This window comes from Cetorhinus maximus, chromosome 2, assembly GCF_964194155.1.
Source record: "Cetorhinus maximus chromosome 2, sCetMax3.hap1.1, whole genome shotgun sequence".
In the NCBI taxonomy this organism is placed as follows: domain Eukaryota; kingdom Metazoa; phylum Chordata; class Chondrichthyes; order Lamniformes; family Cetorhinidae; genus Cetorhinus; species Cetorhinus maximus.
Window position 1 is genome coordinate 222,650,175 of NC_135880.1, and position 27,238 is coordinate 222,677,412.

The 27,238-nt window shown below is 44.6% G+C and overlaps 1 protein-coding gene, 1 long non-coding RNA gene and 1 other non-coding gene across 3 annotated transcripts in view; 1 reads left to right on the top strand and 2 right to left on the bottom strand.

Moving 5' to 3' along the window:
* nlrx1 (NLR family member X1) overlaps positions 1–10,131 on the bottom strand; it is a 34,048-nt gene extending 23,917 nt beyond the window's left edge. Inside the window, exon 1 of the mRNA XM_078533058.1 lies at positions 9,768–10,131. The gene's annotated coding sequence lies outside the window, so the exon portion shown is untranslated. The remainder of the gene's footprint in view (positions 1–9,767) is intronic.
* The window catches only part of LOC144671358 (uncharacterized), a 399,896-nt gene that overhangs the window by 31,241 nt on the left and 341,417 nt on the right, over positions 1–27,238 (bottom strand). The gene's annotated exons all lie outside the window — the stretch shown is intronic.
* Positions 14,749–14,863, top strand: LOC144671888 (U5 spliceosomal RNA). Its single transcript, XR_013574039.1, has one exon. It is a non-coding gene; the product is annotated as a U5 spliceosomal RNA (small nuclear RNA).

Genomic DNA, 27,238 nt, shown 5'->3' on the forward strand with positions numbered 1-27,238 from the left:
GAGGACCTGTTTGGGGATTATCAGGAACTAGGAACTAAATTAAAGAACAGATCTTCAAGGGTTATAATCTCCGGATTACTACCCGAGCCACGTGCAAATTGGCATAGGGATGCGAGAATAAGGGAAGTAAACACGTGGCTAAAGGAGTGGTGCAGGAAAGAGGGGTTCCATTTCGTGGGGCACTGATATCAGTATTGGAACAGGAGGGATCTGTACCGTTGGGACGGTCTCCACCTGAACTGATCTGGGACCAATGTTCTAGCGAAAAGGGTAAATAGGGTGGTCAACAGGACTTTAAACTAGAAAGTGGGGGGGAAGGAAGGGTAAAACTCCAAGAAGTATGACTAATGGGAAACAAAGCAGCAGGTTAGCGTGTGGGGGGGTGGATTCAACTTCATGGAAAATATGAAAAACTGAAAAGGAGAGCCCAGGAGAGGCTATTAGAACACAAAATAGGACAGAGTGTTTGGAAAGGGCTAGGAATCTAACTTAAAGCACATCAGATAAAGGGATGACAATGAGAAAGGGGATGGGAAATACAGGACTGAAGGTGTTGTATCTGAGTGCACGCAATATACGAAATAAGGTAAATGAGCTTGTGGCGCAGATTGAAATTGGTAGGTATGATGTGGTGGGCATCACAGAGACATGGCTGCAAGGCGATCAGGACTGGGAGCTAAATATCCAAGGATATACATCCTATCGAAAAGATAGGCAGGTTGGCAGAGGGGGTGGGGTTGCTTTGTTAGTAAGAAATTAAATTAAATCGATAGTAAGAAACAATGTAGGGTCAGATGATGTAGAATCTGTGTGGGTAGAGTTGAGCAACCGCAAAGGTAAAAAAACCATAACGGGAGTTATGTACAGGCCTCCGAACAGTAGTCAGGATGCGGGGCACAAGATACACCAGGAGATAGAAAAGGCATGTAAGAAAGGCAAGGTTACAGTGATCATGGGGGATTTCAATATGCAGGTAGACTGGGAAAATCAGGTTGGTAGTGGATCCCAAGAAAAGGAATTTGTGGAATGTCTACGAGATGGCTTTTTGGAGCAGCTTGTGGTGGAGCCCACTAGGGAACAGGCAATTCTAGATTTAGTGATGTGTAATGAGGCAGATTTGATAAGGGAGCTTAAGGTGAAGGAACCCTTAGGAGGAAGTGACCATAATATGATAGATTTTACCCTGAAATTTGAGAGGAAAAAGCTGGAATCAGATGTAACGGTATTACAATTGAATAAAGGCAACTACAGAGGCATGAGGGAGGAGCTGGCCAGAATTGACTGGGAGATGAGCCTAGCAGGAAAGACAGTGGAACAGCAATGGCAGGAGTTTCTGGGAGTAATTTGGGAGACACAGCAAAAATTCATCCGTAGGAAGAAGAAGCATACTAAAGGGAGGACGAGGCAACCATGGCTGACAAGGGAAGTCAGGGACAGCATAAAAGCTAAAGAGAAAGCATACAATGCGGCGAAGAGCAGTGAGAAACCAGGGGATTGGGAAGCCTACAAAGACCAACAGAGGGCAACTAAAAAAGAAATAAGGAGGAAGAAGATTAAATATGAGGGTAAACTAGCCAGTAATATAAAAGAAGATTGCAAGAGTTTTTTTTAGATGTATAAAGGGTAAGAGAGAGGCAAAGGTGGACATTGGGCCACTGGAAAATGACGCTGGAGAAGTAGTAGAGGGGAACAAAGAAATGGCGGAGGAACTGAATAGGTACTTTGCGTTAGTCTTCACGGTGGAAGACACGAGTAACATCCCCAAAGTTCAAGAGAGTCGGGGGGCAGGGGCGAGTATGGTGGCTATTACCAAGGAGAAGGTGCTAGGAAAACTGAAAGGTCTGAAGGTGGATAAATCACCTGTACCCGATAGATTACACCCCAGAGTTCTGAAGGAGATAGCTGAAGAGATAGTGGAGGCGTTAGTGGTGATCTTTCAGGAATCACTGGAGTCAGGGAGGGTCCCAGAGGACTGGAAAATCGCTAATATAACCCCCCTGTTTAAGAAGGGAGTGAGGCAAAAGACGGGAAATTACAGGCCGATTAGCCTGACCTCGGTCGTTGGCAAGATTTTAGAGTCCATTATTAAGGATGAGATTTCAGAATACTTGGAAGTGCATGGTAAAATAGGGCAAAGTCAGCATGGTTTCATCAAGGGGAGGTCATGCCTGACAAATCTGTTAGAATTCTTTGAGGAGGTAATGAGCAGGTTAGACAAAGGAGAGCCAATGGATGTTATCTACTTGGACTTCCAGAAGGCCTTTGACAAGGTGCCGCACAGGAGGCTGCTCAGTAAGATAAGAGCCCATGGTGTTAGAGGCAAGGTACTAGCATGGATAGAAGATTAGTGTCTGGCAGGAGGCAGAGAGTGGGGATAAGTGGTTCCTTCTCAGGATGGCGGCTGGTGATTAGTGGTGTTCCGCAGGGGTCAGTGTTGGGACCACAACTTTTCACTTTACACATTAATGATCTAGATGAAGGAACTGAGGGCATCCTGGCTAAGTTTGCAGACGATACAAAGATAGGTGGAGGGACAGGTAGTATTGAGGAGGCGGGGAAGCTGCAGAAGGATTTGGACAGGTTAGGAGAATGGGCAAAGAAGTGGCAGATGGAATACAACGTGGGGAAGTGTGAGGTCATGCACTTTAGTAGGAAGAATAGAGGCATAGACTATTTTCTAAATGGGGAGAGAATTCAGAAATCTGGAATGCAAAGGGACTTGGGAGTCCTAGTCCAGGATTCTCTTAAGGTTAACTTGCAGGTTGAGTCGGTAGTTAGGAAGGCAAATGCAATGTTGGCATTTATTTTGAGAGGACTAGAATATAAAAGCAGGGATGTGCTGCTGAGGCTTTATAAGGCTCTGGTCAGACCACATTTAGAATACTGAGCGCAATTTTGGGCCCCGTATCTCAGGAAGGGTGTGCTGGCCCTGGAGAGGGTCCAGAGGAGGCTCACGAGAATGATCCCAGGAATGAAAGGCTTAACATATGAGGAACGTTTGAGGACTCTGGGTCTAAACTCGATGGAGTTTAGAAGGATGAGGGGGGATTTGACTGAAACTTACAGAATACTGAAAGGCCTGGATAGAGTGGATGTGGGGAAGATGTTTCTATTAGTAGGAGAGACGAGGACCCGAGGGCACAGCCTCAGAGTAAAGGGAAGACCTTTAAGAACAGAGATGAGGAGAAACTTATTAGCCAGAGAGTGCTGAACCTATGGAATTCATTGCCACAGAAGGCTGTGGAGGCCACTCATCAGCCATGATTGAATGGCGGAGCAGACTCGATGGGCCGAATGGCCTAATTTCTGCTCCTATGTCTTATGGTCTTAACAGAGAAATAAGTGTGGATATAATTGACCAATTTTATAAAAATGGATTATTAGTATTCAGATTATCTATTTTACAAATATATAGATTAGGAGCAGGAGTAGGCCATTCGGCCCCTCGAGCCTTTTCTGCCATTTAATAAGATCATGGCTGATCTGATTGTGGCCTCAACTCCACGTTCCCACCTACCCCCTGATAATCTTTGACCCCCTTGTTAGTCAAAAATCTTACCTAACAGCCTTGAATATATTCATTGACCCTGCCGCCACCACTCTCTGGGGAAGAGAGTTCCAAAGGTTCACAATCCCCAGAAAAAATTCTCCTCATCTCCATTTTGAATGGGAGACCTCTTATTTTTAAACTGTGCGCCCTTAGTTTTAGTCTCCTCCACAAGGGGAAACATCCTTTCAGCATCCACCCTGTCAAGTTCCCTCAGGATCTTATATGTTTCAATAAGGTCACCTCCCACTCTTCCAAAATCCAATGGATACAGGCCCAACCTGTCCAACCTTCCCTCATAAGATAGCACACCCCCCCATCCCAGGAGTCAGTCGAGTGAACCTTCCCTGAACTGCTTCTGACACATTTATATCCTTTCTTAAATGAGGTGACCAAAACTGTACACGGTATTCCAGAGTGGTCTCACCAATACCCTATACAACTGCAGCAGAACATCCCTACTTTTATATTCCATTCTCCTTGTAACAAATGACAACACTCCATTTACCTTCCTCATCACTTGCTGTACCTGCATACGAACCTTTTGTGATTCATGTACCAGGACACCCAGATCCCTCTGTACCTCAAGAGCTCTGCGATCTCTCCCCGTTTAAATAATTTGCTGCTTTTCTATTCTTCCTGCCAAAGTGGACAATTTCACACTTTCTCACGTTCATAGAATCAATCATAGGAAGTTTACGGCACAGAAAGAGGCCAAGTAGCCCATCGTGTTTGCGCCAGCCGAGAAATGAGCCACCTGGCCTAGTCCCACTTTCCAGCATTTGGTCCGTAGCCCTGCAGGTTACGGCACTTGAGGTGCATATCCAAACACCTTTTAAATGAGTTGAGGGTTTCCCCCTCTACTACCCTTTCAGGCAGTGAGTTCCAGACCCCCACAATCCTCTGGGTGAAAAAGTTTATCCTCACCTCCCCTCTAATCTTTCTACTCATCACTTTAAATCTGTGCCCCCTAGACACTGACCCAGACTCAATGGGCCGAATGGCCTAATTTCTGCTCCTTTGTCTTATGGTCTCTCTGCTGAGGTACATAGGCCCTTCCCATACACACTATCCAGGCCCCTCACTATTTTGTGCATCTCAGTCAAATCTCCCCTCAGCTTTTTCCAACCCCAGCCTATCCAATCTTTCCACTTGCTGCATTTTTTTCAGCTCTGGAAACATCCTCGTAAATCTCCTCTGCACTCTCTAGTGCAATTACATCCTTTCAGTAATGAGGTGACCAGAATTGCACAGTACTCATGTTGTGATCTAACTAATGATTTATACAGTTTTAGCATAACCACCCTGCACTTTTATTCTATACCTCGACTAACAAAGGAAAGGATTCTATTTGCCTTCTTAACCACCTTATCAACCTGTCCTGCTACCTTCAGGGATCTGTGGACATTCATTCCAAGGTCCCTCACTCCCTCTACACCTCATTTATTCTCCCATTTATTGTCTATTCCTTTGCCTTGTTTGACCTTCCCAAATAAATCACATCTCTCTGGGTTGAACTCCACTCTTCTGCCCACCTGACCAGTCCATTGCTATCTTCCTACAGTCTACAGCAACTATCAACCACACGGCAAATTTTTGTTGAGTGCATACTTCTTGATCATTCTCCCTGCATTTATGTCCAAATCACTAAATATATACACCACAAAAAGCAGGGAGCCCCGCAGACCCCCACTGGAATCAGCCTTCCAGTCACAAAAACTCCCATCAATAATTACCCTTTGTTTCCTGCCACTGAGTCAATTTTGTACCCAGTTTGCTGCATTCCCCTGGATCCCATGGGCTTTTATGTTTTTAACCAGTCTGCCACGTGGGACCGTGTCAGAAGCCTTGCTAAAATCCATGTAGACCACATCAATTGCACCGTCATCAATGCTTCTCCTTACTTCCTCAAAAAAATTCAGTCAAGTTAATCAGACATGATCTTCCCTTAATAAATGCATGCTAACTATCCTTGATTAATCTGTGCCTTGCTAAGTGACAGTTGGTCCTGTCTTTTCAGAATTGATCCAGTAATTTGCCCACTACCGTGGTCAGACTGACTGGCCTGTAATTATTCGGTCTATCCCTCAATCCCTTTTTGAACAAAGGTACAACATTTGCAGTCCCCCAACCCTCCGGCACCACACCTGTATTCAGGGAGGGTTGGAAAATGATGGTCAAACCCTCTGCTGTCTCCTCCCCCTGGCTTCTTTTAACAGCCTGGGAACATTTCATCGGGCCCTAGTGATTAATCCACTTTTAAAGGGGACTAATCACACTAATACTCACTCTCTCCCTATGTTTATCACATCCAATATTTCACACTCCTCCTCCTCAACTACAATGTCTGTATTGTCCCACTCTTTTGTGAAGACAGATGCAAAGTATTCATTCAGAACCATACCAACTTTATTGGCCTCTATACATCGGTTACCTTTCTGTCCTTTTATGGGCCCTATTATTCCCTTAGTTATCCTTTTAATGTATTGATAAAATATATCTTTGGGTTCACCTTGATTTTGCTTACCAATTTTCTTTCTTGCCCCCTCGGATTTCCTAATTTCCATTTTGGTTTTTACCCCTCCACTTTCTGTAGCTTCTGAATTCTCGGTGTCGGACGTAAATTTTCCATTTCTGCCTTACCTTGCCCTGTAAGCTCTCTGACATCCAGGGGGCTCTAGATTTGGCCGTCCCACCCTTTTTCTTTGTCAGAACATGTTTACTCTGAACCCCTTTGAATGCCTCTGAATCCTCTGATACTGATTTACCTTCAAGTAGCTGTTTCCAGTCCACTTTCGCCAAATCACAATATACTCCATCTGCCAATTTATTGGCCACTCCATTTAACCTATCTATATCCCTTTGCAGATCCCTTATGTCCACTTCACAACTCACTTTCCTACCTATCCCTGTATCATCAACAAATTTATCAACCATACATTCGGTCCCTTCATCAAAGTTGATAGACATTGACATTGTTTCTTAACCAAAAGATTGTAGCTCCACTGGTTTTCTATAAAAGTGTGTAAATTTTCATCCAATGTGCAACTAAGAACATAATATTTCCTTATTCTGTTTCCATCTTGATGGGATAGGAGTGTCCTGGGATTGGGAACTTTTGACAAATTCTGCATTGAATGGAACGGTGATAAAAATCAACATTTCAAGACTTGAGAACAGATCAAGCGGCACTTGCTGAGTAATAACCTGCTCACTGATGCCCAGTTTGGGTTCTGCCAGGACCACTCAGCTCCTGACCTTATTACAGCCTTAGTTCAAACATGGACAAAAGATCTGAACTACCAAGGTGAGGTGAGAGTGACTGCCCTTGACATCAAGGCTGCATTTGACCGAGTGTGGCATCAAGGAGCCCTAGCAAAACTGGAGTCAATGGGAATCAGGGGAAAACTCTCCACTGATTGGAGTCATACCTAGCACAAAGGAAGATGGTTGTGGTTGTTGGAGGTCCGTCATCTCAACTCCAGGACATCACTGCAGGAGTTCCTCAAGGTAGTGTCCTAGGCCCAACCATCTTCAACTGCTTCAGCAACGACCTTCCTTCCATCATAAGGTCCGAAGTGGGGATGTTCACTGATGATTGCACAATGTTCAGCACCACTCGTGACTCCTCAGATACTGAACCAGTCCATGTCCAAATGTAGCAAGATCTGGACAATATCCAGGCTTGGGCTGACAAGTGGCAAGTAACATTCGTGCCACACAGGTGCTAGGCAATAACCATCTCCAACAGAACAGAGCCTAACCATCGCCCCTTGACGTTCAATGGCATTACCATCACTGAATCAACATCCTGCAGGTTACTATTGACCAGAAAGTGAACTGGACTAGCCATATACATACTGTGGCTACAAGAGCAAGTCAGAGGCTAAGAATCCTGTGATGAGTAACTCACCTCCTGACTCCCCAAAGCCTGTCCACCATATACAAGGCACAAGTCAGGAGTGTGATGGAATACTCCCCACTTGCATGGATGAATGCAGCTCCCACAACACTCAAGAAGCTTGACACCATCCAGGACTAAGCAGCCCGATGGATTGGCACCACACCCACAAACATTCACTCCCTCCACCACTGATGCACAGCAGCAGCAGTGTGTACCATCTACAAGATGCAACTGCAGGAATTCACTAAGGCTCCTTAGACAGCACCTTCAAACCCATGACCACCACCATCTAGGAGGACAAGGGCAGCAGATAGATGGGAACACCACCACCTGGAAATTCCCCTCCATGTTACTCACCATCCTGACTTGGAAATATATCGCTGTTCCTTCACTGTCGCTGCGTCAAAATCCTAGAGCTCCCTCTCTTAACGGCACTGTGGGTGTACTTACACTATATGGACTGCAGCGGTTCAAGAAGGCAGCTCACCATCACCTTCTCAAGGGCAGTTAGGGATGGGCACCAAATGCTGGCCCAGTCAGCGAAGCCCACATCCCGTGAGCAAATAAAAAAAAAATTGAAAGGGATTTATGGTGGGAAGGAGTGAGGGGGATCACAGCTTCATCTGAATGTGGAGGTATTATGACGCAGCCAATGGTAAAGGCTGAGTTGTTCAAATCCCAGAGGGAAACTTGAAACAACTGTCATAACCCATTTTTGCAATTTGTAATTTCGAGATGCAGACTCGGAATTCAGTAGGAATAAGACCACTGAGTCTCATGGCTTTTATACAAAAAAATTAAACATTTATTAATTTGACAACAAATTAAACACATACACATGACTATAAATTACTATAATAACTTTAACAAATCCCCAAATTAATCACCCCCAGGTAAATCTCCACGAAGGCAACAGTAACCCATAGACTTTAAATAGACACCAGGCAAAGCACATTTGACCTTATGAATTCCAAATGAGGTTCCTTTGCAAGCTGGTTGGAGGCCTACAGGCTGGTTAGGTCTTAAATGCCTCTACCTTACACACACATACACACAAACTCCTTTCTTTATATAGCTAGCTTTCCCTTTGAATATAAACTTTCCGTTGTATCACTAGGCCTTTTGAATTTCAGCTCTTCTTACAATCAAACCCTTTTCATAGCACCAATTTTATCCGTAAGTGAAAAAATAGACACATTGTTTGGTTTCTTCTAGCTAGGTGCAAGATTTCACCCGCAGTCTTGAATGGTTGATTCAACAAATGCAAATGAACACTTTACCTTACTGTTTCCCTTACTGTTCACCCAATTAACATCTCAAAACTACTATACATCAAAGCACCCAGACTAGCTAGCTTTAATCCAATTAAGACATACACCCTCATTAGAATTCTATTTTAAAAAATAATTTCCAATAACATTATACACATATTAAAGAGTGAAATACATCAAAACAGCAACAATTTTGACTCAAAATAAATCAACTTGAAAGAAGGACTTAGCACCTTTCACAAACTCAGGATGTCCCAAAGTGCTTTACTGTCAATGAAGTGCTTATTGAAGTGCTGCCACTGATGTCATTAGATTGAAGGATCAATATTGGCCAGGACACTGCGGAGAACCACCCCTGCCCACTGCTCCCACCACTTTATTTTAAAATAGTGCATTGGGATCTTTTGCATCCATCTGAGAAGGCAAACAGGACCATGGTTTAACACCTCATCCAAAAAATGGCAGCTCCAACAGTGCAGCACTCCCTCAGTACTGCACTGAGAATGTCAGTACTGGATAACGTGCTCAGGTCCTGGAGTGGGGTTTGAACCCACAACCTTCTAACACAGAAGAACACTTGAGTCACTGCCGAGTCCTAGTTTAGAGGGCATATGGCTTGAATTCTGAGAGTGCGCATTCAAATGGTGAAAATTCATTCCAAATCTCAACAACCGACTAAAAGCAAAGAACTGCAGATTCTGGAAATCCAAAATAAAAACAAAGTGCTGGGAAAACTCAGCATCTGTGGAGAGAGAAACAGAGTTAGTGTTTCGAGTCCAATATAACTTTTCCGAAGGAGAAAGCTTTCTGTTTTTATTTCAACAACCCTGCACCTTAGAGTGAGACACAGTAAGAGTAGGTGAAATATGGGACTTTTCCCCTAAATAAAACAGTTTGAGTGCTTATTCTTCCGCTTATCCTTATACCCGACCTTTAGGAATCTTACACTCGCAAAATACGTCCAGTGATACAAGCGTTAACTTGTAACTGTCCTGAGAAAACTGCAGCTTCTAAAACTTTTAAATAAATGAAAAAAAAAAGTTACCTTGAGCTAACGTTAAAACAGTGAGTCTCCTCTCTGCATTGCAGCAGTAACGGTGCCTCTGTTGTCAGAGGTTTAGCATCAGGCTGTTGAAGAGTTCACGTCATTAACAAGAGATTTAAAAAAGTAGAGAGACAGAGCGAACAGAATCCCTGGATGGCGGGGCCCCAGAGACAGCAGCTCCCCAGTGCGATCTTGCTGCCAACGGTGCAACTAAAAAAAGCTCCAACACTAATTCTACCGACGGTAGACTGGGGAGCCTCCCCAGGCCGGGTTACGGATATTTAAAGCTGCTTCAATAGTTCATTTGTTGATCTCTACTCACTCATTTAAAGTCTCCTCTATGCCTCTTACTAACTTCCTGCCAAATCTGTGCAGCATATAAAACCACCCTGGCTGCAAGCATCGAGTTTTTAAGTTTACTTTAATTTTTGCTATTCTCCGCATAGTGTGATACAGCACAGAAGGAGGCCATTCGGCCCATTGCTCCTGAACCTATCCACTATAACCTCTGTTCTTCCCCCATAGCCCCTGTAAACCTCTGATACTTGAGTTTGCTTTCTGAAAGTAGTCTGGCCCTAACTTGGACATAACAGTTGCTGCATTGAAATTCTGGCATCTTGATTAACACCAGATGATCGAGATTTGCTAACTTATTCAAATTTGTCCTGGCCTCCCCAGGAACTGGAGGCTAATTCATCACTGCTGCAAACAGTGCCCAGGAGAAGAATTACACAATTCCTCGTAACGACACCCCCGCTTAAAAAAAAAAGTTGTATTTTTAAACGTTTTTCTTTGAATGTGTTCATTTATTAGTTATTAAAGTTTTGGAGATGGGCAGAGGAGAGGGTAAAAAGACCATTTGACCAACAGCCAAGAACCATCCAGTTGGACAATGAGGAGTCTGTTTGCTTTCTGATTGGCTATGGATGGCAGGATGCTGCGAGGATGAGGCAATGGGTGACCGGGAGTGCGGGGGCAGAGCGGCTGAAGGTCATGATAAAATCCAACACCTTAGACCACTCAGCCATGCTACCACTGTTGAATAGGGCTGAGGGGCTGAATGGCCTCCTCCTGTTTCCATGTTTAGCAGGAAACAAACAAAGCTACATCTATAGTAAGAAAAAAGCAAAATACTGCGGATGCTGGAAATCTGAAACAAAAACAAAAATAACTGGAAAAACTCAGCAGGTCTGACAGCATCTGTGGAGAGGAAGACAGTTAACTTATAACTTAATTACATCCTTTAGCTTATATCACCACCATCAACACCCCTTTGCCCTTATGTCTATGACATCTTTGGCAATCTCTCCTTTGCCTCCACCTATCACTGGCCCTCTATCCAGCTCCACCTGTCCCACTCCCCTCAACCAGCTTATATTTCACCACATTTCTCTTTCTCTTTCGTTCTGATGAAGAGTCATACGGACTCGAAACGTTAACTGTGTTCCTCTCCACAGATGCTGTCAGACCTGCTGAGTTTTTCCAGCTATTTTTGTTTTTGCTGCATCTATAATAGTGCTCTTTCACAATACTCAGTACATCCCAAAAAAGTTTACAACCTATCGGTAGAGCTTGTTTTTAAAACAGATACATGTCTAGGCCATTCCCCCGATTCTCTCACCATAAGGACAATCCACTCCCTCTTAGCGAGAATAAAGAGACTGTAGTTGACAGTAGATCAGAATCACCTCCAACTGGATTTCATGAAATATAAAAAGCCCAAAATCCGCAGACACATGTACTGCAAATAAACAGGCCAAACCTCAACACGATAAACACACAGAGGCAGGCTATACGGTCAGGGGTTAATTTTCGAAACATTCCAATATCAAAGCAAAACCAATACCATGAAAGGACATTGGGACATTATCGCAACAATGACACAAGATAGCTGCCATCAGATAGTTCAATTAAGAAACTGGGAAGTCCATTGTAACAAACGGCCCCAGACAACAGCCATCATACCAACAACAGCAACAGCGGCCAAGAAGGAGAGGAAACTGTCACAAGCACATCAGTCTGGGAGCCTGAGATAATTCACCTGAATGGGGTCCATTGTTTGGCTGAGCGTCAACTCGCAGAAACTTCCTCCTACCTCCCCCTGGACCATGATCCTACCACTGAACATCAAGCCATTGTTTCCAGGACTGTCACTGACCTTATCTCCACTGGAGATCTTCCTTCCACAGCTTCCAACCTCATAGTCTCCCAACCTCGGACAGCCCGCTTCTACCTTCTCCCCAAAATCCACAAACAGAACTGTCCCGGCAGACCGATCGTGTCAGCCTGTTCCTGCCCCAAGGAACTCATTTCTTGCTATCTTGACTCTATTCTCTCTCCCCTTGTCCAGTCTCTTCCCACCTACATCCACGATTCCTCTGACGCCCTACATCATATCAACAATTTCCAGTTCCCTGGCCCCAACCGCCTCCTCTTCACCATGGACGTCCAATCCCTCTACACCTCCATCCCCCACCGGGATGGTCTGAGGGCTCTCCGCTTCTTCCTCGAACAGAGGCCCGAACAATCCCCATCCACCACTACTCTCCTCCGTCTGGCTGAACTTGTTCTCTCACTGAACAATTTCTCCTTAAACACGTCTCACTTCCTTCAAATAAAAGGTGTGGCTATGGGTACCCGCATGGGCCCCAGCTATGCCTGTCTCTTTATGGGGTATGCGGAACATTCCTTGTTCAGGCCCCCTCCCACAACTCTTTCTCTGGTACATTGATGACTACTTCGGTGCTGCTTCATGCTCTCGTCTGGACCTGGAAAAATTTATTAATTTTGCTTCCAATTTCCACCCCTTCATCATTTTCACATGGTCCATCTCTGACACTTCCCTTCCCTTCCTTGACCTCTCTGTCTCAATTTCTGGTGATAGACTGCCCACCAATATCCATTACAAGCCTACCGACTCCCACAGCTACCTTAGCTACAGCTCCTCACACCCCGCTTCCTGTAAGGACTCCATCCCATTCTCTCAGTTCCTTCGCCTCCGTCGCATCTGTTCTGATGATGCCACTTTCCAAAACAGTTCCTCTGACACGTCTTCCTTCTTCTTTAACCGAGGTTTTCCACCCACGGTGGTTGACAGGGCCCTTAACCATGTCTGTCCCATTTCCCGCGCATCCGCCCTCACACCTTCCTCTCCCTGCCAGAACCATAATAGGGTCCCCCTTGTCCTCACTTATCACCCCACCAGCCTCCGCATTCAAAGGATCATCCTCCGCCATTTCTGCCAACTCCAGCATGATGCCACCACCAAACACATCTTCCCTTAACCCCCCTGGTGGCATTCCATAGGGGCCGTTCCCTCCAGGACACCCTGGTCCACTCCTCCATCACCCCCTACACCTCAACCCCCTTCCACGGCACCTTCCCATGCAACCGCAGAAGGTGCAACACCTGCCCCTTTACTTCCCCTCTCCTCACCGTCCAAGGGCCCAAACACTCCTTTCAAGTGAAGCAGCATTTCACTTGCACTTCCCTCAATTTAGTCTACTGCATTCGTTGCTCCCCATGCGGTTTCCTCTACATTGGAGAGACCAAACGCAGACTGGGTGACCGCTTCGCGGAACACCTTCGGTCTGTCCGCAAGCATGACCCAGACCTCCCTTGTTGCTTGCCATTTCAACACACCTCCCTGCTCTCATGCCCACATGTCCGTCCTTGGCCTGCTGCAATGTTCCAGTGAAGCTCAACGCAAACTGGAGGAACAGCACCTCATCTTCCGACTAGGCGCTTTACAGCCTTCCAGACTTAACATTGAGTTCAACAATTTTAGATCATGAACTCTCTCCTCCATCCCCACCCCCTTTCCAATCCCCCTTTTTTCCAATAATTTATATATATTTTTCTTTTCCCACCTATTTCCATTATTTTTAAATGTATTTCCATCCATTGTTTCATCTCCACCTTTTAGCCTATTTCGATCCCTTCCCCCCACCCCACCCCCACTAGGGCTATCTGTACCTTGCTCATCCTGCTTTCTACCCTTAATGTCACCATTAGCACATTTCTTAGCTAATATCACCACCGTCAACACCCCTTTTCATTTTGTCTTTGACATCTTTGGCAATCTCCATCTATCACTGGCCCTCTATCCAGCTCTACCTGTCCCACCCCCCTCAACCTGCTTATATTTCACCTCATTTCTATATTTTCTTAGTTCTGATGAAGAGTCATACGGACTTGAAACGTTAACTTGTATTCCTCTCCGCAGATGCTGTCATACCTGCTGAGTTTTTCCAGCTATTTTTATTTTTGTTTCAGATTTCCAGCATCTGCAGTATTTTGCTTTTATCCATTGTAGAAACAACATCAGCGATGAATGGGTCTGTCTGGACCAAGGCTTGTAACAGGTTAAAGAGATTAAAGGGTGCAAAGCACTGACCATCCGGCAGGATGACTTCAGTAAATATATGTTCATCATTCAGTCAGAAGGAGGGTCGGGGTTGGTCACTTTGACTCAGGCCTACTTCCAACCCTGGACAGGCCAGCCTGTCCGATTGGGGATTGTAAGTGTTTTCAACCATTTCGTGGTGATATTGGCTTGAAGGTTTTGGACTGCAGTCAAGAAGGAGGGTCAGAAATGGTCAACCCGACTCGCGGACCCACAACTTTCACTGGATGGGCCATCCTTGTGGGGAGTTGTAAGTTATCAGTCAAATCTGAGGGGCTTTGGGGCTGGGGTTTAAAAGGGTAGTTTAAGGGTGACAACCTAATCCTGAGCAGGTTGGGTTGAATTGAGGAAGGTTTCAGGCAGAAACGTGGAGTTTTGCCTATGGTTTTTCTGCAGAGGCTTTTTAATAAGTCGTAGGGTTTTTTTTGTGTGTTTATGGAAAGCCAAGGTTAAATCATGGAGGGATTTAAATTGGGCCAACCAATTAAATGTTGTGTAGTGTCATTTACACTATTTTAGAGCTCTTGTATCAGGGTGTTAAGAGTGTTTTAATAAACGAGTTTGTGGTTGAGCCAAACCCTGTGTCTGTAATTTTGTCTCATATAAATCTTTTGCCTTTTACTGAAGATTTCTGTGCAGAGGAGCACTCAATGTTTAAATTAATTTTTTGTGGCTCTGCTTTAGTGGGCTGAGAGAAAAAGAAATCCTAAAATCAAGAACCATCAGACAGGGAAAATGAGACTCTGAGCCTCTTGCATATGCGACATTTTCTCTTAGCCCAGGAGCAGAATTTAGGTAAATTTCCCCCCTCCCAATAGGCAGTGCTGTTATGTAAAAGACTCACATGCTCTAAGCTGCATTGTCAGAGGTGCTGTCTTTTGGATGCAAAAGATCCCACGTTGCCCCTCCTGCTGTTCTGGCCAACATTCTTCCCTCAGCACCGATTAACTTGTCAATAATCTCATTGCCTTTTTGGGATCTCAGTCTGTGCAAATTGACTACTTTGCAACAGTGACTGCTCCTCAAATGTACCTCACTGGCCATGAAACATTGTGGGACGTGACATCCTGCGGATGTGAAAGATGCGATATAAACATCAATAAGTCTTTTTCGTCTTAAGAATTGTACAAAAGTCACACCCCATAGCTGGTAAGATACTCTCGATTGGACGGCTGTTTTGTTGAGCTTGGAAAGGAGGATTATCCATCTATTTCCAATAGATCAACATCAAAATCAAGAAGGGTTTAGATCTAGTAAATAAAGAGAAGCACTTTCTGTCGATAACCAGATTTAAGGTGATTGGTGAAATTACCTGCGGTGACATTATATACAATAGATAGTTAGGATTTGGAATGCACTGCCTGTCAGGCTGGTGGATACAGATTCAACAGTAGCTTTCAAAATGGAATCGGATAAATATTCATGATAAAAATTGCATGGAAATGGTGAGTCAGGGATTGGGACTAACTGGATTCCTCCAGGGAGCCAGCCCTGATTGGATAGGCCGTACAGCCTCCTTCTGTGTTGCACTGTTCTATAGTTCTTTGATTTATCTTTTTGGACTCATACTCACACTCTCAGATCTCGTGCGTTCATCCACTCTTTAACAAATCCGAAATAGAATGAGCTAGCTGGAAAATTTGCTGGAGTCCTGCTGCTGAGCTAGGAGAAAAAGACCATAAGACCATGAGACATCGGAGCAGAAGTTAGGCCATTTAGCCCATCGAGTCTGCTCCGCCGTTCAATCATGGCTGATGAGTTTCTCAACCCTATTCTCCCGCCTTCTCCCCGTTACCTTTGATCCCCTTACCAATCAAGAACCTATCTATCTCGGTCTTAAATACACTCAGTGACCTGGCCTCCACAGCCTTCTGTGGCAATGAATTCCATAGATTCACCACTCTCTGGCTAAAGAAGTTTCTCCTCGTCTCTGTTCTAAAAGGTCTTCCCTTTACTCTGAGGCTGTGCCCTCAGGTCCTAGTCTCTCCTACTAATGGAAACATCTTCCCCACGTCCACTCTATCCAGGCCTTTCAGTATTCTGTAAGTTTCAATCAGATCCCCTCTCATCCTTCTAAACTCCATCGAGTATAGACCCAGAGTCCTCAAACGTTCCTCATATGTTAAGCCTTTCATTCCTGGGATCGTTCTCGTGAACCTCCTCTGGACCCTCTCCAGGGCCAGAACATCCTTCCTGAGATAGGGGGCCCAAAATTGCTCACAATATTCTAAATGTGGTCTGACCAGAGCCTTATAAAGCCTCAGCAGCACATCCCTGCTTTTATATTCTAGTCCTCTCGAAATAAATGCCAACATTGCATTTGCCTTCCTAACTAGCGACTCAACCTGCAAATTAACCTTAAGAGAATCCTGGACTAGGACTCCCAAGTCCCTTTGCACTCCAGATTTCTGAATTCTCTCCCCATTTAGAAAATAGTCTATGCCTCTATTCTTCCTACCAAAGTGCATGACCTCTCACTTCCCCACGTTATATTCCATCTGCCACTTCTTTGCCCATTCTCCTAACCTGTCCAAATCCTTCTGCAGCCTCCCTGCCTCCTCAATACTACCTGTCCCTCCACCTATCTTTGTATCATCTGCAAACTTAGCCAGGATGCCCTCAGTTCCTTCATCTAGATCATTAATGTATAAAGTGAAAAGTTGTGGTCCCAACACTGACCCCTGCGGAACTCCACTAGTCACCGGCTGCCATCCTGAGAAGGACCCCCTTATCCCCACACTCTGCCTCCTGCCAGACAGCCAATCTTCTATCCATGCTAGTACCTTGCCTCTAACACCATGGGCTCTTATCTTACTGAGCAGCCTCCTGTGCTGCACCTTGTCAAAGGCTTTCTGGAAATCCAAGTAGATAACATCCATTGGCTCTCCTTTGTCTAACCTACTCGTTACCTCCTCAAAGAATTCTAACAAATTTGTCAGGCATGACCTCCCCTTGATGAAACCATGCTGACTTTTCCCTAGTTAAAAATTCCATCTCAGCTACAATCTCTTTACACCCATTAAGAGGGAGCCGGTAGTCCTTACAGCACAGAAGGAGGCCATTTGGCCCATCATGCCTGGACTGGCTCTTTGAAAGAGCAGTCATGCTAAGTTCCACACCACCACCTTTTGTCCGTAACCTGTAAATTCTTCATTCTCAAGTACCTGTCTAACTCTTAAAATTATCGATGGAATCAGCTCCCACCCCATTCCCAGCTTGGATGCTCCAGACCCCAGCAACTCTAGGTAGAAAAGATTCCACACATTTAGATCTTTTGGCAATGCTTTTAAGTCCATTTCCTCCAATTATTGGCCCACTCACCGGAGGGAATAATTTTTCTTGCTCTACCCCAACAAAACCTGTCATCATCTTAAAAATCTCTTTAGATGATGTTTTAACCTTCCCTCTTCCAAGGAGAACAGACCTAACCTTTTCCAACCTCTTCTCATATCTGAAGTCCCTTATCCATGGGAACACGAGGTGAAATTTTTTCACTCTGAGGGTCGTGAATCTTTGGAACTCGTTTCCTGAAAAGGCGGTGGAAGCAGAGTCTTTGAATATTTTTAAGGCAGAGGTGGATAGATTCTTGTAAGCAAGGGGGGTGATAGGTTATCGGGGGTAGGCGGGATGCAGATTTGAGGTTACTATCAGATCAGCCATGATCCTAATAAATGGCAGAGCAGGCTCAAGGGGCCGAATGGCCTACTCCTGCTCCTTGTTCGTATGCATACATCCTGGTAAAACATCCTCTCTACTCTTCTAAGGCCTTTACACCTTTCCTGAAGCCTGGTGCCCACAATATCCCAGCTGAGGCCTAACCTGTGATTCATGAAGTTCAAGAATGATCTCTTTGCTTTTATATTCTATTTCTCTATTTATAAACCCAAGAAACCCATGTGCTTTTTAATCATCTTATCGCCACCTTTTAAGAGTTTGTGCAAATAGACGTCACAGCTGGATGGGATTTTCTATCCAGTCTAGGATTAATCACTCAATACTGTACACAAGATTCATGCAAGAACCCCAAATGCAGAGATTTAAGTGGCAGTATTAAAACTTACGGTTCCATTTTGCAAAGCCGAGAGAGATTTCACAGTGAAATGCAGCCTGGTGCTGCCTGGCTTCTCCTTGAACTATCATTCAGAGGAATGTCTTCTTTATAGTTTCTACAGGGCAAGGACAGGGACATTTCTAAGATCCGACAGGTGAGAAAATGGACCATTATGTAAAAAAAAAACCAAATACAAAACTTGGCCACTTTCCTTTGTTCCTGTCCGTATGGTTGAAGAACATTCGGTTTGTACTTGAGGGGCATTAAGAGGTTCAAGCTGATGTGGAATGCTATTTACTGGCTCAGTATCTCCACCTGCTGGACTAGAGACAAACTTCCCCTTCCCAAAAATCTGCTGTGTAAAAACACTTTTACAACTATCGGGATTCAACATTGATTTCAGTCACTTCAGATCACAACTAGCCCTTTAATATTTTTCAGGTGGTAGATTCTGCTGCTGCCATTTACACCTCCTCTAGATCCAGCCGGGTCGACATTCCTAGAGGAGCCATCTTTCAGGTGAGAACGAGGCCCCCACTGTCCTCTCACGTGGATGTAAAAGTTACCAGGGCCACTGTTTGAAGGAGCGGGTTAGGCCTCCCTGGTTTCCTGGTCAACATTCATCCCTCGGCCAACATCATTGGAAAAGACACTTGTTGGTCATTTATCTCAATGCTGTTTGTGTAATATTACTGTGAACAAATTGACAGCTGCAATTCCTATATTACAACAGTGACTACGCTACAGCCAGCAACAGACCAGGTTCCCATACCATTAACCTGGGTAAGATATGAATTTGGACCTCCAAGGTTCAAGGGCACGTGTCTAAATCACTGCCTCTCCTTTTATAGCTCATTCTTTCTCAAGGTCCCGCAACACCCACCCGTCTTCTATTCTATTTGCAGACGTTTAAAGCCCACATTAGCACTAAACAATTCTTCCTGATTCGTCCCTATATTTTACTCTGGGTCACAAGAAGTGGATGTCTCTCCATAAACTTGAGCTCATCCCAAAACTTAAGTTGCCCACGTCCTAACTCATACAAAGTTCTGTTTGTCCATCAGCCCTGCGCTGGCTGATCTATTTTCACTCCTGCTCCCTGAATACCCTGATTTTAAAATTCTTATCCTTGTATTCAAATCCCATCTTGGTCTTGGCCCTCTTTACCTCCGTAATCTCCTCCATCCCTACAAACCTCTGTGGTCTCTACAGCTTACAATTCTGGCCTTTTGCATATCCCTGATTTTAAATGCTCCATCATTGGTGGCAGAAGAATGAGAGGCAACTTTATTAAAAAATATAAGATTCTTAGGGGGCTTGACAGGGTAGATGCTGAGAGGTTGTTTCCCCTTGTGGGAGAGTCTAGGACCAGAGGGCATAATCTCAGAGTAAGGGGTCGCCCATTTAAGACAGAGATGAGGAGGAATTTCTTCTCTCAGAGGGTAATGAATCTGTGGAATTCTTTACCGCAGGGGGCTGTAGAGGCTGGGTCATTAAATATATTCAAGGCTGAGATGGACAGATTTTTAATCAGTAAAGGAATCAAGGATTATGGGGAAAAGGCAGGAAAGTGGAGTTGAGGATTATCAGATCAGCCATAATCTCATTGAATGGTGGAGCAGACTCGATGGGCCAAATGGCCGACTTCTGCTCCTACACCTTATAGTCTTGTGGTCTTCACCTGCAAGTGCTATGTTCTGGAATCCCCTCCCTAAGCCCCTTTGCCTCTCTACCTCTTTTTTCTCCTTTAAGACACTCCTTAAAACCTACCTGTGCGACCGCCTGTCTTAATGCCTCTTTTCAGCTTGGTATCAATTTTTCCCTGACAAAGTTCCTTTGAAGCACCTTGGAACGTTTTGCTAAATTAAAGGTGAATGCAAGTTGTTGTTGTCTCGAGCGACAGCAGGGGTCAGGTTTCAAACCATCTGCACCAAAATAAAATTGCAGAAAGGCGAAGGAAAACTGCAGTCACCAACAACTTTCACACAAAGCTTTTATTTATTTTTCATTGAACTTGTGGACATAGATCAGGGCTGATGGACCAAAAGGTCTACATCAAAATTCCCCACTAACTGAAGAATGGTGAAAGTTAAAGGGAGACTGCAGAGCGCGACTTGATGGTCCAAGATCCATGGTACAGCAATCATGTGACAGATCCCTCAATGGCAGCATATGTAAACTTGGACGTGAAGGAGGTCATTGCCTTGGTGAATACCCTTCTCAAAAAACACTGACGTAAAAGTTCTCAATTAAAGCCTTAATCTGGAAAGAATGTGGAAGCGATAGATTATTATAAAACAGCTCAACACGCCCTGTACAAATGTTGCCAGAGTCTGTAGTGAAAACCCAAGGTAACATTAAGTCACACAGTAACTCTCAATGTAGTTTGGAAGTCAATGCATTGATGGAAACCTTGTCACCAGGAGCCACAATCACCTCCAGTTTAATAAAATAAAAGCAAAATAATACTGCGGATGCTGGAAATCTAGAACAAAAACAAAAAATACCTGGAAAAACTCAGCAGGTCTGACAGCATCTGCGGAGAGAGGGACACAGTTAATGTTTCGAGTCCGTGTGACCCTTCATCAGAACGTCCAGTTTAATGTTCTTGACCATATCAACATTCAAAGTGCGTTTTTTTATCTGAGGTTATTGACTTTTCCTTTTATGAAGATGCCACAGGCGAGGACCCCAGCAGTTCTGAATAAGAGTCGTGTGGGACTCGAGGGTGTTGGCCGGGACTTTCCGGCCCCATCGTGAGTGTGGCCCTCACCCCCCCCACCCCATGGGCGAGGCGGTGCCCCAGCCCAGACGTCCATTGACTTTCGACGAGACCCGGATGATCCTGGCGGGCGGGTTCCGAAATTCCCGCCCGTTAACTCTTGTTTCTCCCTCCACAGACGCTGCTGAGTTTTTCCAGCATTTTTCTGTTTTTGTTGGAAAACTACTTTGTTTGTTATGTGTAACTAAGTGAGAACCTGGTCCCCGTATATACTAAGTGCAAGCCCACCTGCCCCCCCCACCCACCCCTCCCCCCCAACCCCCCTGCCGAGAGCCAGCCGATTGGGTCTGCCAAAGCCGTCTCATAAGGACACCAAGCCTCTTGTCCCCAGTCACGGACAATACCAATGATCGCAAGATTGAGGCTGTGAGCGCACAAAACCCGATACCAAATCAGAAATGAACAACTTGCATTTATATAGCACCTTTTACTTTAGTCAATGTCCCAAGGCCCTTCACAGAAGGGTTTCATGCAATATTTGACAACGGGCCACATAAGGAGACATTGGGACAGGTGAACAGAAGCTTGGACAAAGAGGTAGGTTTTAAAGAAAGTCTTAGCGAGGTGGAGAGGTCTGGGGAGAGAATCCCACAGTTTCGAGCTTAGGCAACTGGCTGCCAAAGGAGCAATTTAGAAGCAAACACTCCTATTTTTCCCTTTGCAATTTAAATACTTTTTTTTTGTGGATGCGAGATTATTTCTGCATAAATGTAGTTAATTTACTTTCAGAATTCTGAAAAACTAAAATCAAACTCAATTTAATCCTGTGCAAATGATAACTGTTAAGATATTGAAATATTTTACTGGGCAAGTCCGCCATCCAGTGGTGAAGCAGTGAACCACATGGAACAAGTTTGATTCCTGGCATGTGTGGATATCCGGAGTTGGGCTGTGGAAATTGGGCATAACTGCCTCGAGTTTCTGATCAGGGATGGAACCAGCAGTGGCCCCTTATCGCTGCCTATTGACCCTCATGTACATTCTGCCCCTGCCATTACTGCAAGGTACAAGTGTCTGTTGTCAGCGGAGAACAGTGTCATGCATGTCTCTGATTCCCTCCAAAGTCCAATAGCTTGCTGCCACATTGCCTGGCATGATGTGCACAGGAAATCACTGCATGGGTTTGGTGATACTGCCATCCAAAGAGGGTTAGTGCCTTCGGTGTGTGTGTGGCGGGGTTGGGGGGGGGGGGTGGGGGGTGAAGGAGAGCAAACTGACAAGAAAAGAATTGGATCTAAAGTTTAAAGTGTATAATGATCTAAGGTTATTATTGCTAAGTAATCAGCTGTGCCTCAGTGAGTAACATCTTTACCTCTGAGTCAGTAGGTCATGGAATTAATCCCCATTGCAGAGACTTGAGCCCATAATCCATACTGACACTCGATGCAGTATTGAGGGAGTGCTGCACAGTCATGAAGCCATTAATGTACATAGTATTGGAAAATATTTTTCTTTTCAAATAGAGGTTTAGTCTCTGGGTGTGTTTTAATTGGATTAAATCCCAGCTAGTCTGGGTGCTTTGATGTGTACTAGTTTTGATATGTAAGAGAGATGGAGGGCTGAATTTTGCCCTTGACGGGCGGGCGGGCTCGACTGACTCCGCGGCAGGTGGGCAGCCGATCCGATCACTGCCGCCGAAACGGGCCCAGCCGCCATTTTAAGTGGGCGGGCCAATTAAGGCCCACCCAGCGTGACGCCCGACGGGAAGCGCTATGCACTCCCTGTGCGGGCAGGGGGGATTCCCCAAAAGCGAGAGTGTGCTCTTTCGCGCATGCGCACTAAAAAGCTCACATCCCCCTGAGGCTAAGTGCAGCATCAGGGAGATCGCTGAAATGATTTCAAAGTTTAAAAATAGATAAATTAAAAAATCATTAACATGTCCCCCCCTCATGTGACAATGTCACACGAGATGGGACATGTTAATAAAGTGCACAAAAACTTTATTAAACTTTTTAAAAACCGACATGAAACCTCATCCCACCGGTGGATGAGGTTTCATGTTTTTTCAGAAGCCCGCCGGGGCTCCTGGCCTGTCCACCAACTTTAAGGTTGGACGGGCAGGGCCTTTAATTGTTTTAACTATCCTGTCAATGGCCTCAATTGGCCATGGACAGGTCAGCAGGCGGACAGCTGATTGCGCTGTCCCCCCACCTTTCTGAATATTTAACTGGGGCGGGACGACTTCGGGGGATCCGCCCCCCAGCTCACCAACAGAATAATTCAGCCCAGAGTGTATTGGCATTTTTTGAATCGAGCATTCAAGAAGTGGGGTGAGAACTGACACCTAGCTAGCAGAGACCAAGCAATATGTTTATATTACTAATAAAATTAGTTCTATGAAAGGGGTTTATTGTTAGAGAGGTTTAGTTCAGAGGTTGGTGATACAATGAGAATTTACATTCAATGGGTTGTGCTGGGTATAACTTCGGCAGTGTTGTGTGTACAGAGCAGAGGCAATGTGAGATCAAAAGACAGCTGTAAGCCTCCATAGGAATCAAAATGAAAAGAACCTCATTTTGAATTCGTAAGGTGAATTTGTCTGGTGTCTGGTTAAGTCTATGGCTGTTGCCTTAATAGAGATTAGTTTGGGAATTTGTTAAAAGTTATGATAGTAGCAATTCATAGCCATGTGTATATATATTTTAACCTGTGTAAATTAATAAAATGTTTCATTTAGTTTAATGTAAAACCTCAACAACTGGTGGTATGATTCCTGAATTTAGAGTTGCATTTCAAACATAACACTTAAAATTATAGGTTATGACAGTTGTTTAAAGTTTCCCTCTGGGATTTTTAAGTAACTCCACTTTACCAGCTGCATCAGTCATAACAATTGGTAAAAAAATTGTAGCACCTCTTGTCTTTCGAATGAGTAAATTCAGGCACTATCTGCCCTTTCAGGTGGATGTAAAAGATCCCACGGCAGTATTTAAATAACAAGGGTGTGCTGATCAATATTCATCCCTCAAAGAACATCACAAAAACAGGCTATCTGGTCATTATCATATTGCTGTTTCTGGGAGCTTGCTGTGCACAAATTGGCTGCTGTGTTTCCGGCATCACACAGTATGGTACTTTATTGGCTATAAAGCCATTTGGACTTCATAGCCACAAAAGGTGCCATAAAAATGCAGGTGTTTCTTTCTGATTTATGAAGCCATTCTTCTACCAATTCACAACCCACAACTGTAGAACTGCATCCCGTTTTGTACAAAGGTTTGTTTATGAGTAGTTGAGATTTGTTTTACAAAAATGAAAATTAAATATGATGTGATGAACAAACTGGTGAGTGTACGTAACAGGAGTTGAAAGGTCGGGAAACCAGTTCCCCTGCCTACGTTCCCTGACAGGAGGATAGTTACCTCCTCCAGAACCCTCTGATCAGCAGGACCCCACTGATAGCCGATCAGTGCCCCAGCCAGTGTAGAATCCCGATGTATAAAGACGGAGATTCAAGGTTCAATCTGAGGCTCAACACTGCTTCAGTGAGGTTGCTGCACTGCACGTAGACACTGGCTCATCAACAACTTGCATTTATATAGCACCTTTAACTTAGTAAAATATCCCAAGGTGCTTCACAGGAGCGTAATTCAACAACATTTGACACTGGGCCATATAAGGAGATATTTGGTCAGGTGACCAAAAAAGGAGGTAGGTTTTGAGGAGAGTCTTAAAATGGGGTGGAGGAAAGCTTTGGGGTGAGAGGTGGAGAAGTTTAGGGAAGCGATTCCAGGGTTGTTAAATTAGCTGTTACACAGTTATTCCTGAAGTGTAGTCACCGGTGTAACATAGGGAAATATGGCAGCTAGTCTGTACACAGTAAGCTCCCCTAGACAGCTAATGTGATGAATGACAGTTTAATGTGATTTTGGTAAGATTGGTTGAGGACATTGGTTGATGTACCAGGACAGGTCACTGGGAAAAGTTTCTGCTCTACTCTGTCACAGCGTCATGTCTCTCTGCCTGAGGCAGTAGATGGGGACTCGGTTTACCTCCCATCTGAAAGATGGAATAAACAGAGAATACAGCCTGATTGACCAGGCTCAATCTGGCTGGGGTAGTTTGGCAGGTATTTCTCAGAGGCCCTGTGTGAACATATGTGCAACTGGAATCTTCACTGTTCTCCATTCGAGACACACGTTAGAAGGGGCCAGACTCAGGAATAAATCCTACTGTCATCGCACCTGAAAACATTGAGTTTACCGCACAGAGAGAGGCCATTTGTTGATGCTGCCATTTATTCTCCACCTGAAGCTTCCTCCCATCCTACTTCATAGAATCGTACAGAATAGGAAGAAGCCATTTGGTCCATCGTGCTTGTACTGACCCTTTAGAAGAGCTATCGAATTCATCCCACACCTGAGCTTTTTCCCTGAGCCCTGCAAATATTTATTTCCCCTTCCAGTATTCATCCAGTTCCTTTTTGGAAATTACAATTGATTTAAGTACGGAATTCCGGATCACAATAACCCGCTGTCTAATAAAATTCTCATCCCCCGCTGGTTTTTTTGTCAATTACCTTAAATGTGTGTGTCCTCTGTTACTGACTCTCCTTCACTGGAAACACTTTCTTCCCATCCACTGTATCAAGACCCCTCATAATTTCAAACACCTCTGTTAGCATCACCAAAACCTTCTGTTCCTTTCTCCTTCATATCCAGTTTATCCAGCTTTGCTTAAATACATCTATGTTCAGTTCACCTCAACTACTTCCTGTGGTAAGTGAGTTCCGCATTCTAAATGTACAACTTTTAGCTATTGGGCAAGTAGTTCAGATGTCTGAAATAATAATCCTCAGAACGTGAATTTAAACCCCTCCACAGTAGTTTGTGAACGTGAATTTGGGTAAATAGATAAGAGTGAAACTATTTCTGCTGGTTGGGGAGTCTAGGACCAGGGAGCAGAGCCTAAAATTAGAACCAGACCTTTCAGGAGTGAAATGAAGAAACACTTCTTAACATAAAGGGTGATGGAGATCTGGAACTCTCTTCCACAAATGGCAATTGATGCTGGTTCAATTGTTAATTTCAATCTGAGGTTGATAGATTTTTTGTTATCCAATGGTATTGAGGTACATGAGACAAAGGCCATGGAGTGAGGTTGCAGATCAGCCATCATCTCATTGAATGGCAGAACAGGCTTGAGGGGTTAAATAGCCTCCTCCTGTCTCCTATGGATTCCACTGACAATTGGAAATACCATCAGTTTGATTTTGGCACCCCATCCACCACCTCAAACATTCACTCCCTTCACCACCGACACACGCTGGTAGCAGTGTGTGTAGCATCTCCAAGTTGCACTGCAGGAACTCACCAAGACTCCATAGACATCACCTTCCAAACCCACGACCTCTACCACCTAGAAGGACAAGGGCAGCAGACACATGGGAACACCACCACCTGGAAGTTCCCCTCCAAGTCACTCACCATCCTGACTTGGAAATATATCGCCGTTCCTTCGCTGTCGCTGGGTCAAAATCCTGGAACTCCCTCCCTAACAGCACTGTGGGCGTACCTACACCACATGGACTGCAGCGATTCAAGAAGGCAGTTCACCACCACCTTCTCAAGGGCAACTAGGGATGGACAATAAATGCTGGCCCTGCCAGCGATGCTCACATCCTGTGAACAAATAAAAAAAAGTTTCTCTGTCTAAAGCCTGGGATCGGTATTTATTGGTTCCAAACCTTAAATGGACGTTCGTTGCAGCACTTCTAACAAAAATGAACTACACCTTTCCTGCACCCCTGGCAGTCGTCAAATAACATGGTGTTCAAAAGACTACAAACCCTGTCCATCAGGTTCTGAAAGTAACCCCAGTGGTTTTCTCCGTACTGCAGGTTTTCCACTGTTACTGTAAAATCTGATGTAAGAAGGTCACTGGAGAATGAATAAATGTCTCTTCCTGCCCCTCTAACTGCAGCCCCCAAATGCAATTGAAAATTTAAAACAAAAACTGTGAACTAACTTACAAGGTGAACAATGTGAAGGTTCCTCAAGGGTGCGTGGGGAGGCAATTCAAATTCTTCACTTGCGTTCGCATTGACCTGACAGCAATAAAAATGCTCAGCATCGAGCGTCCCCAGAGAGGTAATCGGAAGGTCATTTTAGGCAGAGGGTTGTGACTTGGGGCAGAGGGAGGGGGATATTTCTCATTCGTCCCTCTCTCCCGACTAATTTTTTTAAACCTCAGTGACTGGTAGCGATGATGGACATCTATGGTATCCAGGTTCT